We start from the raw sequence: 14,435 nt of genomic DNA on the forward strand, positions 1-14,435 counted from the left end.
CATATTTTTGCAGTATCTTTCGGACATTTTTGATCGAATTAAATCCGAAAATTCAATACATGCAATTTTCCACGATTATAATTATATTATGACCTAGGTCTTAATGTTACTACTACGTCTTCAAGGTACAAATGGTTCGCAGTGCATTCCATGTATACAATTTTTAACTAGAGTGAGGGAAAGTAAGGAGAGAGAAAAGGGGGAGGATATGGGAAAACGAGAAGAAAAAGGTGAACGCAACAGAAAGGAGAGTAATAGAGGGAAAGATGTATGATGACTAGAAAAACGGGAGAAAAGGGGGAAGGGAGGAAGCATAGGAAATGCAGGTTTTTTTTCTGGTTTCACAACATTTTAATCGATTTTCCAAAATCTCCGCAAGACGGCGATAAGAGCAGAGTGACCCAATCATTCTACAAATATATTATATACCATTACAAATTAAGAGTATTAACATTGAGAGGTTATGAATTTGATAGACACATTATCACGAATATATATTTTGGTTATACCCCTGATATTTACCCTTGAAATTCGGAACACTCCGTTTGCCAGCGACGCAAGTGGCCACATATTTAAACCCATTTAAATGCTTGGCAGGTGACATCACATCCAGACGCAGAATAGAGAATACTTTGTAGTAATCAAGGGGACTCTATAGAGGAGGCCCAATTCCATCTCATTGAAGGCTGATTTCTGAACAATTTCGGTCGCATTTTAATCGGTTTTCAAAAATGTCCGCCGCGCGGTGTTGAGTGCATTGTGATCCACTTTTTTCCAATATTTTGCGGCACATTGTTTTTAATTGCGAAAAATAGCATTGAAAAAGGTTATGAATTTGATAGATTACTTCATCGTGTGCAGAAATTTCGGTTAAAATCCCTAATTATGCCTTATTCCCCCGTGAAACTCGAATCAATTTGTCTGTAAGTAACGCGAGTGGCGACTTTTGTAATTCAATTTGAATGCGCGTATGATTGCAGCACATTCAGAGGTCACCTTGAGGATCCTCCTTTATAAAGTCGTGGTCGAGAGAAAATATAGTTTAAAATGCGTAAGGCCATGGAGCTATGGCTTAATAGCGCCTCGGCTCTGAAGCCCAAAGTTAAGACGTCCACGAATCTGTTTCCTCCAACGGTTTCCATACGATGAATGGCAACTTGAAATCCAAAAGGTGTACCTACTCGCACAGAGGGAAAAAAGAATAGCATCGGTTCCATCCGAAGATTTTCCGAGTTAAACGAACCGAGTTAACGGCCGCCTCCAACACCTTTCCCATCCAATCCAAACACTTTCCGCGAGACGAGGGAGGACTTCGTGAACGAGAGCACACGTGCGGAAAACAATTGAGCGAATTGGTGCGAAATTCTCATCGCCCGTCCGGCTCTCCGCAGAAGAGATTTCGAGGACACGAATTCAATGGCGAAGAATCTCTCGCGATTACACCGTGTAGGAGAAATGAAAAAAATAGAGAAAGGAATACTCCCTACTCGGAGATTAACAAATCGAATATTTCATCGCTTATATAGCCGCGTATCATCGTAGGACATCCCGAAGTACGGCCGTCGAATATTGAAGAAGATCTAGGAAAACACGGTCTGCAAAGCAATCAGTACATTATATGGAAATGGGGATGAAATCTTCTCGGGTTTCCAACCGGGTCGGGTTGCCGAAGTTACAATGCCTAACTCCACTTCCTCCTTAGGGCGTTGATGCCAAGTTTTTGTTTCCCTCACATTCAATGTAGGTAGGTTTGGGGCTACGGGTGCGGCGATTGCCAAGGTCATTAGCACCACGATCAAACTAATTGCATCAAAATAATATATTATAAATATTTTTAAAATAATTTATATTCACAATTTAATGCGGCAGAAGTTGAGAATTATTAAAAATACAGTTTTAGTTATCAAATTGCATTTCTTAGGCCATTTTTTAGCGATTGTGTTACGGCGGTCAGGGTCATTGCTTGGAATGCATTCTAGCCTGTCGTCTGTAAGACGGTACTCGTCGCACTCCTTCAGGAAGTGTCTCAGATTGAGAGGGCAGTCACAGAAGCCACATCAAGGTGGGGTCTTCTATTCAGTGAAGAGGTTTGAGTGGGTTAGGGCGCAATGCCCAATAACGTTAGGGTCAAGGACGTTGGAATATCTGGAGACACTTTTCCCGAGTTTTTAGCGTAGGCAACGTTCCTCCGTCTTGGTTTGGCAATTAAAATGATTGATAATAATTTTTCCCTAGGAAAAGGTGCTCGAGTCATAACATTGCGAAGCCTATCAATGATGTAAGGAAAAAATGTTTACATTAAGCGTTCCATAGTTTATTTTAATGTATTAATGAGCCAAAAATTTCACCAAATAGTAAGCTTTGACCCTTACGGGATTGTCAATGTTTTTGTCCGAGTGGGCGTGGCTTTTCCTACCCCAGCAACCCTATTCTGGCCACACTTCGCTCCACGCTCGAAACCAGTGGTGCCCCCACCAGGTATTTACGAACTCCTTGGGTACATCCAATGTCTGCACAGATGCTGTACCATTGAGTCCAAGACACACCAAGGGACAAATTTTCACACCATGAGTCCAAGAGTCACCATAAAACTCCAAGACTCAGCCGATTTTAAAAAAAGGCATGATTAATAGGCGCATATGCTTACGTTGTCAGTATTAAGTGATGTTTGTGTGAAGAGGAAGCTTGAAAATAATGAATTTGACATAATTCAGGAAAATGGAGATTCAGAAAAAATAATCATTGTAAGAAAAGGCACGGACTTGATATTTTTTCATTTTTAATAACTTTTGTATCAATTTGGATTTTTATTATAATTATTAGTTTTTCTATTTTCACTTGAAACTGCTGCTGCGAATTTTTATAGATATTCTGTGATGTTTTTCTATTTTTTTGACATTTTTTTCATATAAGAAAAATAAAAAAGCAATAACATTACTAATGAATGTTCTTTTATTGGAGGGAGATTTAGGCATACGAAAGAGTCACAAAAGAGCAACATGTTGACACAGTGTATATCTTGTTAAGATACTAGGACCGTATTCCCAAATGTCTGTAAAAAGGATTCTGATAGCTCCCTTCAGCCTGGGCTTAATAGAAATAAGAAGATATATGAAGTCGTTCATGGAGAAGTATGAGAGCGGATCTAACATAAGTCAATCTGATTATCTATAACAATGGAGAAGAAAACGGATTGAATAATTCTGAAAGGTTTCTTATTTTTTTGCGGATAGTTCTGATTTTGGTGTGAATTTCGCATGCGTAGAGTACCCTCCATCGTCCTCGGGGTATTGATGCCGAGTTGGATATTCCCGCCTTAATCCATGATTGCGAGCCATCAGTTCCAAGGTCGGTGGCTCCTGATTGGCTGGTGTCCCTCTCCTTCCTCAGTCCGGCCACACATTGACTATGCAGCGAGCATGGGGGAATCGGCGCTGAAAGACTAAGGCCGTTTTCTAATTCGCAATTATTCACCCCTCGTGCACTTTTCGATCGTCAACTTACGGATGTGACGACAGCAAGGGTGGATCCAATTGGCGAGGGCGCAAGGGAACGAAGGGTAAGTGAACAAGGGAACGCGGATGCTCCCTCGCTAACGTGCCCTCGTGGGAAGTGGACGTGAAAATGGCGGCAATGGGAAACTCAGAAACCTTGAACTGGAGTTTTAAGTAATTTTGTGTTTATTATGTGATCTCTTTTACGTACTATTACATCGTCATTGTGAATTCTTGCTCTTCGCATGCAAAAATATAAGTAAAAAGGTGAAATTGATTCTCAAATCAACCACCAAATGTCCTAACACTACCCCGCGCGTCACATTTCGTTACTGTCAATAGTTCGCATTATTTCCGTTCACACTTTATTGCGTCAGTAGAGCATTAGTAAGGGAGCATGGTGCAAGGAAGAAAGGGAACGAGGGAAAGTGCATACTACGTTGATTGGAAAACGGCCTAAATCCGTGAACTTAAAAAAAAATTACAAAGGAAAGCTAGCGCGATTCGTCAACAACTGCAACGGTGTACAGAAAGCATTTCATAGATGCTGAAGGCTGGGAACAGCTAGAGACTCAGAGGCTTAGATTGCTTGTTCAATTGAGGAAATACATCTTCTTTTTCCGAACGGATAGGTACCGGAATACGCAGTTCCCCCGAAAAACAACGGACTTAAATAAATGCTAGGCGAAACTTTGTTAAAGCATTTCCTTTTCAATTGTTAATGGCTAGGGTACTACATTCCCCGCACACGTCAATTAAGGCGGCTTGCGGGGCAGTATGTATGCGGGGCAGATATCAGCTGAAAATTAGCATGGATAAATCATAGATATATTTGCAGTTGGAGAAAAGAATTCAAGACTAACATTAAAATAGGGAAGCAAAAACTTGAGGAGGTTGATAAATTCTGTTATTTGGGAATCAGGATAGCTAGGAATGGGAGAAGTAAGAAAGATAATATCGATAGATTAGCCCAGATCTGCTTGCAGCGGGAAAATTAAACATAGAAGTAAGGAAACTATTTATCAGCACTTAGATTGGGGGTATGCTTCTCGGCGGAAGCGAGGCACTAGGGTGGTCCTTATTTTTAAAGTTTACGAATGTCTTTTGGTATGCCCCCAGAATTGTTCCATTTAATGAGATAATAAATCGTGAAACTTATTTTTGCAATCGGATACCGGAAAAACGAGCCGCATCGCATCGCAGCTTTGAAATTTTGATTTTTTGGGTATTTTTCGGACTTCATTTTCAGACATATTCTATCACTCGTTAGACATTTGTAATGTATCACCTCATATATCTTTCATTTCTGCGCTTTGATCACCGGGATATCTCACTTAGAGTGAGCGCCCGCCACCCCAGGCAAACATTTTAGGTGGAACGCGGGTTGCATACGCTCAATAATTATTAAATAGCGATGGAATAATTCGAGAGAGACATCATCTTCAGTTATGTCCCAAAAACAGCCAAAAAAAACAAAATTTCAAACCTTTAACTGCGATGTGGCACGTTTTCCCGGTATCTGGTTGTAAAAATAATTTACAGGATTTATTTCCTCATCAAATGGAACAAAGCTGATGGGTATCCCAAAAGAAATTCGAAAACTTTAAAAAATAAGGGCAACCGTAGTGAGGCACGTATAATGACAAAGCAGAGAAGTCAAGAGTAAAGGCTTTCGAAAAGTTAAGAACGATGAGGATAAAATAAAACACCTTGATAAAAAGATGAAACAATCAAACTATCCATATCATGAAGCATAAAAGCCTGGTGATCGTCAAAGTTCAAGTACATGGCAATAATGGAAAAGGAAGACCACGAATAAAATATATGGAACAGTTGAGGAAAGACTTGAAAAAAAAAAGAAATTCATAGGATATTGAGGGTCGAGATTCCTTTTCCAAAATATTTCTCTAAATGCCAGGATGATACCACTTGTAGTCAATCAGTTTCATTTTCGTGACCAATTGTAGCACATGGGTGGATGACAACTATCAGCAGAACGTGAGTTTTTCCTATTTTTTATTTTTACGCGACTTTATCTAAATTGTAGGACAGCGTAATTCTTAACTTTGCTTTGGGCGTTTATTAAATTACTGTGTATGTCTAGCGTTCCTTTATTTGCATTCTTTGCCTCGAAAATTTATGCAGTTAGCTGGTTCGCAGTTCACCATGTGATGGTGTTATGGCGTACTAAGTTTAGAGAGTGCTGTTGGGGTTTGTTTGAGCCCACGGAAAAGTGTCCGCATGAGGACTCTCTCCCCACGGGCGTGTGGTACTGCTCCGCTTCATAACATCCTATGACCTCATTTTTTCTGCTAAAAATATTTTTTTGTAATTGTATTGAAAAGGAAGGATGATTCAGTCCCGGAAGTTCGTCAAAGATCACCCTTAGGATTTTGTTATTTATGATTTTAATTGTTTTGACGTAAGCATAATAGTTGTCTCCTCAAGAAGACATTCCATATTGTAACCTTGAATTCGCAGGAGTAAATCCACAGTCTTCGGTACGGAAACTAGGCATTTACACGTAAGTCGATACAATTTTCTCATGAAAATAGTACCTTAGATTTCACTTTCGTAATGTGCACCTTCCAATTACAATGACGCCATAAGTTTGTCTTTTATCCATGCGGCGCAAAATGCTGTTGATCGATTGATTGTCTTGGACGAGAAGGGCCGGTCGTGCCGCTGATTTGAGCCCCGAGAAGAACGAGCCACGAGGACACACGCGTGATTCTATTCCTCCAGAGAACTCCATATATGGAAGTGAAAATGATCCTTAGGAGGCGGAACATGGGTAAGCATTTTCCTCGTTATGGATCTGGCGCGAAAGGGATAAAATAATTGAGGAGTTGAGAAGCGAAGGGATACCTGTGGTTTTTTTCTCAACAGAGTTAGGCAAAGTTGATTGTCAGAATGAATACATCTAACGATTTGATCGTTGGATCATTCCTCACAGAATGATCCTCCTAAATCGTTAGAATATTGACTTTGCCTGGTTTCACTGTTAGTATGGGCCCTCTTCGCTTCTATAGCGCTGAGAAGTTTTCCCCGTCCCGTTCCTTCCGCTCCTTTCCTTTCCCAGAGGCGTCGTTGGGCTTCTATCGCGGCGGCGCCTCTTTCCTTTCTCCTTCCTCTCCTCCCCCTCCCCGGGTGATCGGGCGTATAAGCCACTGGCTTGGCCCCGGTGTGTTGTATCCTTGGAGGGCTCCCCTTGAGCCCTCAATCCATTGTCAGAATAAATACACAAACACTTGGTAGCCAATGGATACGAGTGGGTTCTGTTCTGTGCTGACATCGAGTCGAAAATCAAACTACTAAATATATAATTGATCTCGTTTGATTTCTATACCTGATCTCTGTACCTAACACTGCATAGAAAAAAAGAAATCACTTGTACCCCTTGGCTTCTTTACCTCTCAATTAATAACGGACTTGGAGGTTCTGATGCCATCATTTATTCTAACGTGCTGAGTTCAACAGATAAATGTACAAGGAGAAAACCACATTTTTGCAATCAATTAATAAACTATATATTGTCCTCTTTGGTGGGCAAGGGTAGGTAATGGTAACAGAAAATTATTGGTTACGTAGCACCAAGAATTATGGTTTGTAAATTAAGGGGATTTATTTGGAAATTCTCAATTATTCAGCATCAATCGGTAATTTCTGATATTGCTGTGTCATAATAAACGGTTACCGAGGTCGAAAAAAAATTACATCCGTTGTTCTTATTGTAAATATTTCGGAAAACTAAGGCAATTATTTGAAAAAAAGAAATTTCTAATTCCTTGGTTGTTTAAATGGAAACGGGTATAATCGGAAATGTGGAAGTGCGAATTTGTGCCCCGATCGAGTTAGATATTTTATTGGGGGATCATTCCTTTTAAGTATGAGTCGATTCCAAATGTCGATTTTAGATTTCATCGATTCTCGGACACGGAACCGGAATCGAAAATCGATCGCCTAAAATCAATTCCGATTCCATCCACTACAAGAAGATTATTTTTTTTTAATAGATTATGTGCCTGATGTAAAGGCTGCCACACAACTGAGCAATTGCGCATTGTACATTATTAAGTTAACAATTTATATCTTAAACAATTAAAGTGTTCTTTCTAAAGCTGAGGATATTTAACTATAATCCTAATTTACCATTTCAAAATATATATTTTTGGGCTACTCTGTTATGTTCTATGCAATTCCTAAATTTTACTGAAAGCAATGATCTTGGCAAATCATTATCCCACCTGTTAGTATGAATAGGAATCGGGATTTGATTTGAAAGGATTAGAATTGGGTAAGGAATCGAAAAAAAGTGGAATAGACACATTACTAATTTCTCTTGATGTTTACCGAGGCGTAGACTGGTTAATTTCAATGGATTACCACCGCAAGCACAATGATCCCTGACTAGCAAGCTATTGCAGCTAACAAGCTATTGCATTGGTATCTCGTGTTCTCTTTACATTCCATCCTTTCTCCACTGCATCTCCCTTCTCCACAAAGAAACCGTCTCGATTTGAGGTCACAAGCTACCGCCCGCTCCACCTAGCGGAAGCCGAGGGCACTTCAACGAGGATCGGGTTCGCCGAATTGACTGCCGAGGCGACCGGCGACAAAATCTTCCAGAAATTTTGTATCTGCGTTCAACCGGCAATTTCAAGTTAAAATATTGTAATGTTGCTCCAATAACGGGTGTGTTTTATTGGACAAATGCAATACAATGTAAAGAACGCTAGAAATGTGTACACCAAGCAGTTGAACATTTCATAATGGCGACTAAAACATTATCTGTTAACCCTCGAGCGGGCGCGCCTGATATTTTTACACGACTGGACGCTCGACATGCTTTGTCCAAGATATATTCATCCATATGCTAACACTCGATTTTTGTTAAAATTTGACTTTATTTTCAGAAATTAGATCTAGCTTGTACATTTATAGGTGATGCCGATATAAAGGTACACAGATGGTACACGGCCGGTCGCGCGGTGTATTTTATTCGCCACGGGTGTCAGGTTCCTTTTGTCCAGGGGTTCCCAAACTGGGGGGCGTGGAGAAAGTCCAGGGGGGGCGTTACACCCAAATGAAATAAATTTAAAAAATTACAAAAATAATTTCCTCAGATCTTTGAAATAAATTCTTTCTATGTTTTCATAATTGTAATCTTTCCATTCTGCGTTACCGCATTCAACACTGGACAAAAAATCTACCTACTCACCGTATCAAGTAGGCACATACTTGTACGAGTACAAGTACTTGTGCAAGTAGGAGTTGGTATGTACGGCACCGTGGAAATAGGGTATTGCAAAATGGAAAGCTGATATGTGTAGGGGGGCGTGGTACAAAAAAGTTTGGGAACCCCTGCTCTAGTCGATCTAAAAAAATTACTGCAATACGTTGTGCTTTAAAAAATAACGCTATAAACAGTCTAAATGACATTGTAATAATACACCAGGCTATTCAAGGAAAGCAAAGCATGAGGTACATGGCCGGTCACGCGGCGTATTTTGTACAGCAAGGGTGTCGGTTCCTCCTGCCGATCAAAAATCAATTAGCTACAATACCTCGAGCTTCGAAAACTCGCAATGTAGACAGTCAAAAAGTATGTATTGTAAGAATACATGAGACCATTCTAGACCAGAATGAACGTAAAATGTTAAAATCCTTGGTTTTCGAAGATTGGCATACCGTATACGCCAGCGCGCCCGCTCCATGGTTAAAAAGTAATTGACCAGTTGACTTTCTTTTTCTGAAATCAAACTAATCTTCACCCAATTACTTGTTTTCCTTCGCCTCCATTCGTTTGTTTAATATCCTCAGTACCACTTTCACCGCGTGCAATAACTTTTAGTTTTAAATATTGGTGTTTGACCTCGTAACCTCCTCTGGGCACGCTTTCTTCGAGGGAAAGTATCAGTGGAATGGCTTGAATTTGGGAGATACAACAACATCAAACCTATCGCGGGGAACGATAATAAGAAATATTTTTGACTGGGCCCTCTGGAAGGTAGGATTTGTCAAGCGCGTCGTGGGAATTGTTTTTCACGTGAATGAGTGAAATAAGTATATTACTTCGAAATAATGTGGCCGCACACAGGTGAGGAATATATAGTATCCGGCGCAGGCAGACTCAATCCGTGAACTTGATAGAATAGAAAGAAAAGGTGTTAAAAGCAGAATGACATGTAAGTTTTGAGTTTCTCAATATCAACTCAGGCCATGATATGATTTGCACAGATATATCTTTCTCTTGAAAATTTTAAAGCACCATAGCAAAAGTTAGGCGTAGAGAAGGAAAAATATGATTTGCTGGGGCATGACCATGAAATGCAAAGCATTCTTACCGTTTTTATTAGCGTTGAAACAATCATGCGTAGCGTAGCCGAAATCCATATTAAAGTGAAGTATGACCACAGAGGAAAAATCATATTCCTTGACTAGAATCAATCCTCTAAATCAAAGGCCTTCGACCCGGGCCGCATGCGGTCCGACGGCTAATTTTTTTGCAGGCTCTAAAGTCTAAATAAAATGTTGCATCGCAACTAAAAAAGTAAAACCGAATATCGACATACTCGTCAAAAATAAAAAATGACATAAATCGCATCCATTGATTGAACTTTTTAACCCATAAAGATTATTGCACTTTGAAATTATATGTTTTTTGGATATGAAGTGAAACACTTTGCACTTTCCACAAAAAAAATTTTTAGTCTGCTTTTTAGCTGAGTCTTGATAATGCTGCAGTGAAGCGAAACATGTCGACTGTAGTGTAATAAATTTTTATGTGGAAACTGCGAAGTGTTTCACTTCATATCTAATAATGGATCTCCACAAAGTATCTGCCTCATCCATCCAATTCACCATATGTTTTTTATTGACATGATGGTAAAATGACGAGGATAATTTTGACCCTTCGGCCGATGTGAAATCGAATTTCGGCCCTTGCATTAAAAAGGTTGACAAAAAAGACCCCTGCTCTAAATGCTTGTTGCATTTTTACATCGACCTTCAGCGTACCTTGTTGGTCATGCATGCAACCGTAGCCTCTGCACCGCATACGCGGCAGTGACCTATTCCGACTAGTGCCTGGCCGTTACACATATCACATTTCTCTTTTACCCAGAATCTCCACCCCAAGTACCCCTCCAAACCCACCCTCACTTTTTTTCCTTTCCTCCTCGTTCCATAAACCCATCTCCACGGGCAGAGTCAGCGAGTTTTTACATTTATATCCCGGGGCATCGGCCCACATGTCCGAAGGAAGCGCGCGAGTTATGGCCCTTTGAATTACTTCACACGTCGCCAAGCGCGCGGCCCGTCCTTTTCCCCCACCCCTAACCCTTACAACTCCACCCCTTCCCCTTATGCCGCTGCCTAATGCAACATAGGAGCCAGCGGTCTCAAAGCAAGTCACTCTGTACATGCAAGCAAGGGGACGGCATAGAGTAGGCCCAATTCCATTCCATAGAAGGCTTATTTCTGTGGCAACTATGGTCGCATATTAATCGGTTTTCAAAAATGTCCTCGGCGCGGTGATGAGTGCAGTGAGATCTACTTTTTTCCAATATTTTTCAATATACATCTACATGATTCCCCGCAGGCCGCCTAAAAGGGGTGTGGCATGGGGTGTTAGGAAACCAGCCGTCAACACACACACAGAATAATGTTTGTCATTGCGAGGAATATCATTTAAAAGTAATGAACTTGATAGATCACGTCAAAATGTCTATAAATTGAGGTTAAAGCCCATTATTATACCTTATTTCCTCGTGAAACTCGGATGAATTTGTCCGTCAGCGATGCGAGTGGCAACTTTTGTAAACCCATTTAAATGCGGTGACAACGCAATTTATACGGTGGGTGACAACACAATAAGAGGTCTAATCTTTTGTACGAAGATCCTAACGTACGAGGTACCATACATGCATAAAAGCCTCAAAAGTAATGCGGAAATTCCACAAAGAAAAGTCTCTCTCTTTATCCGGGATTCGAACCTGGATCTTGCTATAATGTTGAATCCTGGAACCTGCTTTCCCCAGTTATGCTACCGAGGTGTCTTTCCCCTCCATAGAAACTTTTTGGACTATACAGGACGAGATTTCGCTTCGCAATTTCGCAAGACGAGATTTCGTATTCCCACAGAAGGGAAAGACGCCTCGGTAGCTTTACTAGCTAAAGCATTAAACCGTAAATCGGAAGATTCGGGTTCGAATCCCGGTCAAGGCGAATGACTTTTTCTCTGTAGAATTTCCGCACAATTCGTGCATTGCGGGTGACTCAGTAAAGTTTTAATGTTGGCTAGTCCCGGTAAACTTAAATTAAACAAAAGATATATTCAGGATTGGTATTTGGAGGAGGCGACCGACAGCTGAGGTCATTTACGCCATGAGGGAAAGGGTATGGAAGGGAGGTTGGAAAGAAACTCGGCGCTGGCATTTGCATTCTCTTAACGAAAGGCGGCAAGGGGACCACGGCTTAACGTCCCATCCGACGGACGGAGTGTTGCGCTCGAAATGTCCTCCACACAACAGTCAAGCAGGGATCGGGCAGTCTCTGAAAATTACCTGCCACCGTCGGAATACAAACCCGGGCCCACAGGGTTAAGACTTATGGGATGACAAAGTTTCAGCGCTTAAAAAAACACTACCCTTTTACGTGGACGCTATTCTGCGGTGGTTGAGGAAAGGAAGGTATGGATTAGAACAACTGCATTGATGTAAAAAAATAACTTAGTCGTCATTACGAGCAGCTTACTAGGTGCAAGATGAAAAAATACAGGAATGAATCTCGTAATTATAATATTATTACTATTATTATTATTATTGTTACTACTTGTAACGTTTTCGAAAGACTAATGGAATGATATTGCATGCCTAATTATTCATTATTATTCATGCATGGCCATACAACAAATACCTTGTGATAACTCATATCCACATCTCCAACCAAGTCTACCAACCCGGTCCCCAGATATATTCAGAAAAGGAAAGTTGCAGTAATGGAAAAAAAAGGCAATTCACTCACTCACTCTGTGATTCAACCCGAGGGTTAGTTAGGATAGGTGAGGGTAGAGCTCACCCCTAACTAAACCACAGGTGTGTGATTATCACACATTAGGTTAGGTGGGCCAGTTCTTTACCCTGAGGCCATCTCGCACTTCAAATATTCTATATTTCGGGGTTCGTGAAGACTTGATCCCGGAACTCATCGAGGGCTCTAACCATTAGGCTCCCATTCGCCCTAAAAGGAAACAACAACTTCTTCCTCAATCACTTCCCATGAATTCTCCTTTTCCAGCTAATACATACCATTGCAACTAACTACTTTTAACCTACACAGTAACGCACAATCGTTAATATTTACATATATACAAATATTACAGGCAGCTTTCATCGTATAACTTGACCATTTGTATTCTGAGGGGCCCGAAAAGGTAAATCCCCGTATATATGATGGTAACCTCAATTCAGGTTAATCTACGGGGTACCTATATTGCACTTTACCGTTTCATTGATTTTATATAATATTTTTAATCTCTCATTGATTGCATGTATGTACTTACTAATCCTTGAAAAAGTAGGATAAATATTATCACTACTATTATTATTATTGTTACTACTTGTAACGTTTTCGACAGACTAATGGAATGATATTGCATGCGTAATTATTCCTTATCATTCATTCGTGGTTATTCAACAAATACCTTATGATAACTCATATCCACATCTCCAAACACAAGCTTTCCAAGATGCGGATAAAACACATAACTATTTCAAATTTTCACGACCAATTAAACGACTGAATTATTCTATACTCTACTTTCTTTTCAAAGAATTATATGTTTCTGTGCGATTGTTAATGCAAATGATTTCTCCAAAAAATACAGAGCGCTGAAAGCATCTGGGAAAAATTCATTCTTAAAAAAAAATCTAAAGCCCACAGCGATCATAAACACTTTAAGGTTGGCGGCGCCGTTGGGGTAGGACCCGAAAAAAATAAGGATTGTTTTAGGGATGTTAATGGATGATTAGCGAATTCTTTATCGCTCTCTGGAGGCAAAAAAAAATGTGATGAAGGGTGAAAACAAAAGGCCCACTGTAAAGGTATGGCATAGCTATGCCTAAGACTTATGGGATGAAAAAGTTTCAGCGCTTAAAAAAAACACTACCCTTTCACGTGGACGCTATTCTGCGGTGGTTGAGGAAAGGAAGGTATGGATTAGAACAACCGCATTAATGTAAAAAAATAACTGAGGCGACATTACAAGCAACTTACTAGGTACAAGATGTGAAAAGAAAGGAATGAATCCCGTAATAACATTATTTCTTATCCACCGCGCTCGGTAGATATTAACTCTGGCATTGAATTACCTTTTACTATCATACCTTTGGCAGATGTTATTCACATGTCAGAATTCTTAGTATTTTCGGAACCTTTAACATTGCTATGTACTTTACCTATATTTCACAGATTATTTAAAATCATCCATTAACTCTCAAATTTTAACGTCAAATTTTGACTTTACTTTTTCTGCTACTAACGTCGTAAATAACTTACATTAAGTAAAAAATAGATGATTTTATTGCCAAAAAAATTATAATTAAACGAGGTCGTTTTTTTCTGAATTGAATTATAAAGTAATAACCATGACAATAAAATACAGATACTAACAAGTAGCAGTCATTAATGCTAAATTATAGATGAATAAAAATGGTCCATGATAGTGAGCCATTAGTACTGCTTCATTGACATCCAAGTCATTGGGTGAGAAGAATTTCTTTAAGCTGCATCAATTAATTAAATTTAGACAAAAATAGATATATTAAATAATCATTTTATGATAAAGTCATTACTAATTCAATTAATATTTAAATTTTAAACTCTAGCAACTAGCAACATTCTTTCAAAATTTGTATTTTTATTAATGTATTTGAAGTG

Source organism: Ischnura elegans, chromosome 11, assembly GCF_921293095.1.
Source record: "Ischnura elegans chromosome 11, ioIscEleg1.1, whole genome shotgun sequence".
NCBI classification, from domain to species: domain Eukaryota; kingdom Metazoa; phylum Arthropoda; class Insecta; order Odonata; family Coenagrionidae; genus Ischnura; species Ischnura elegans.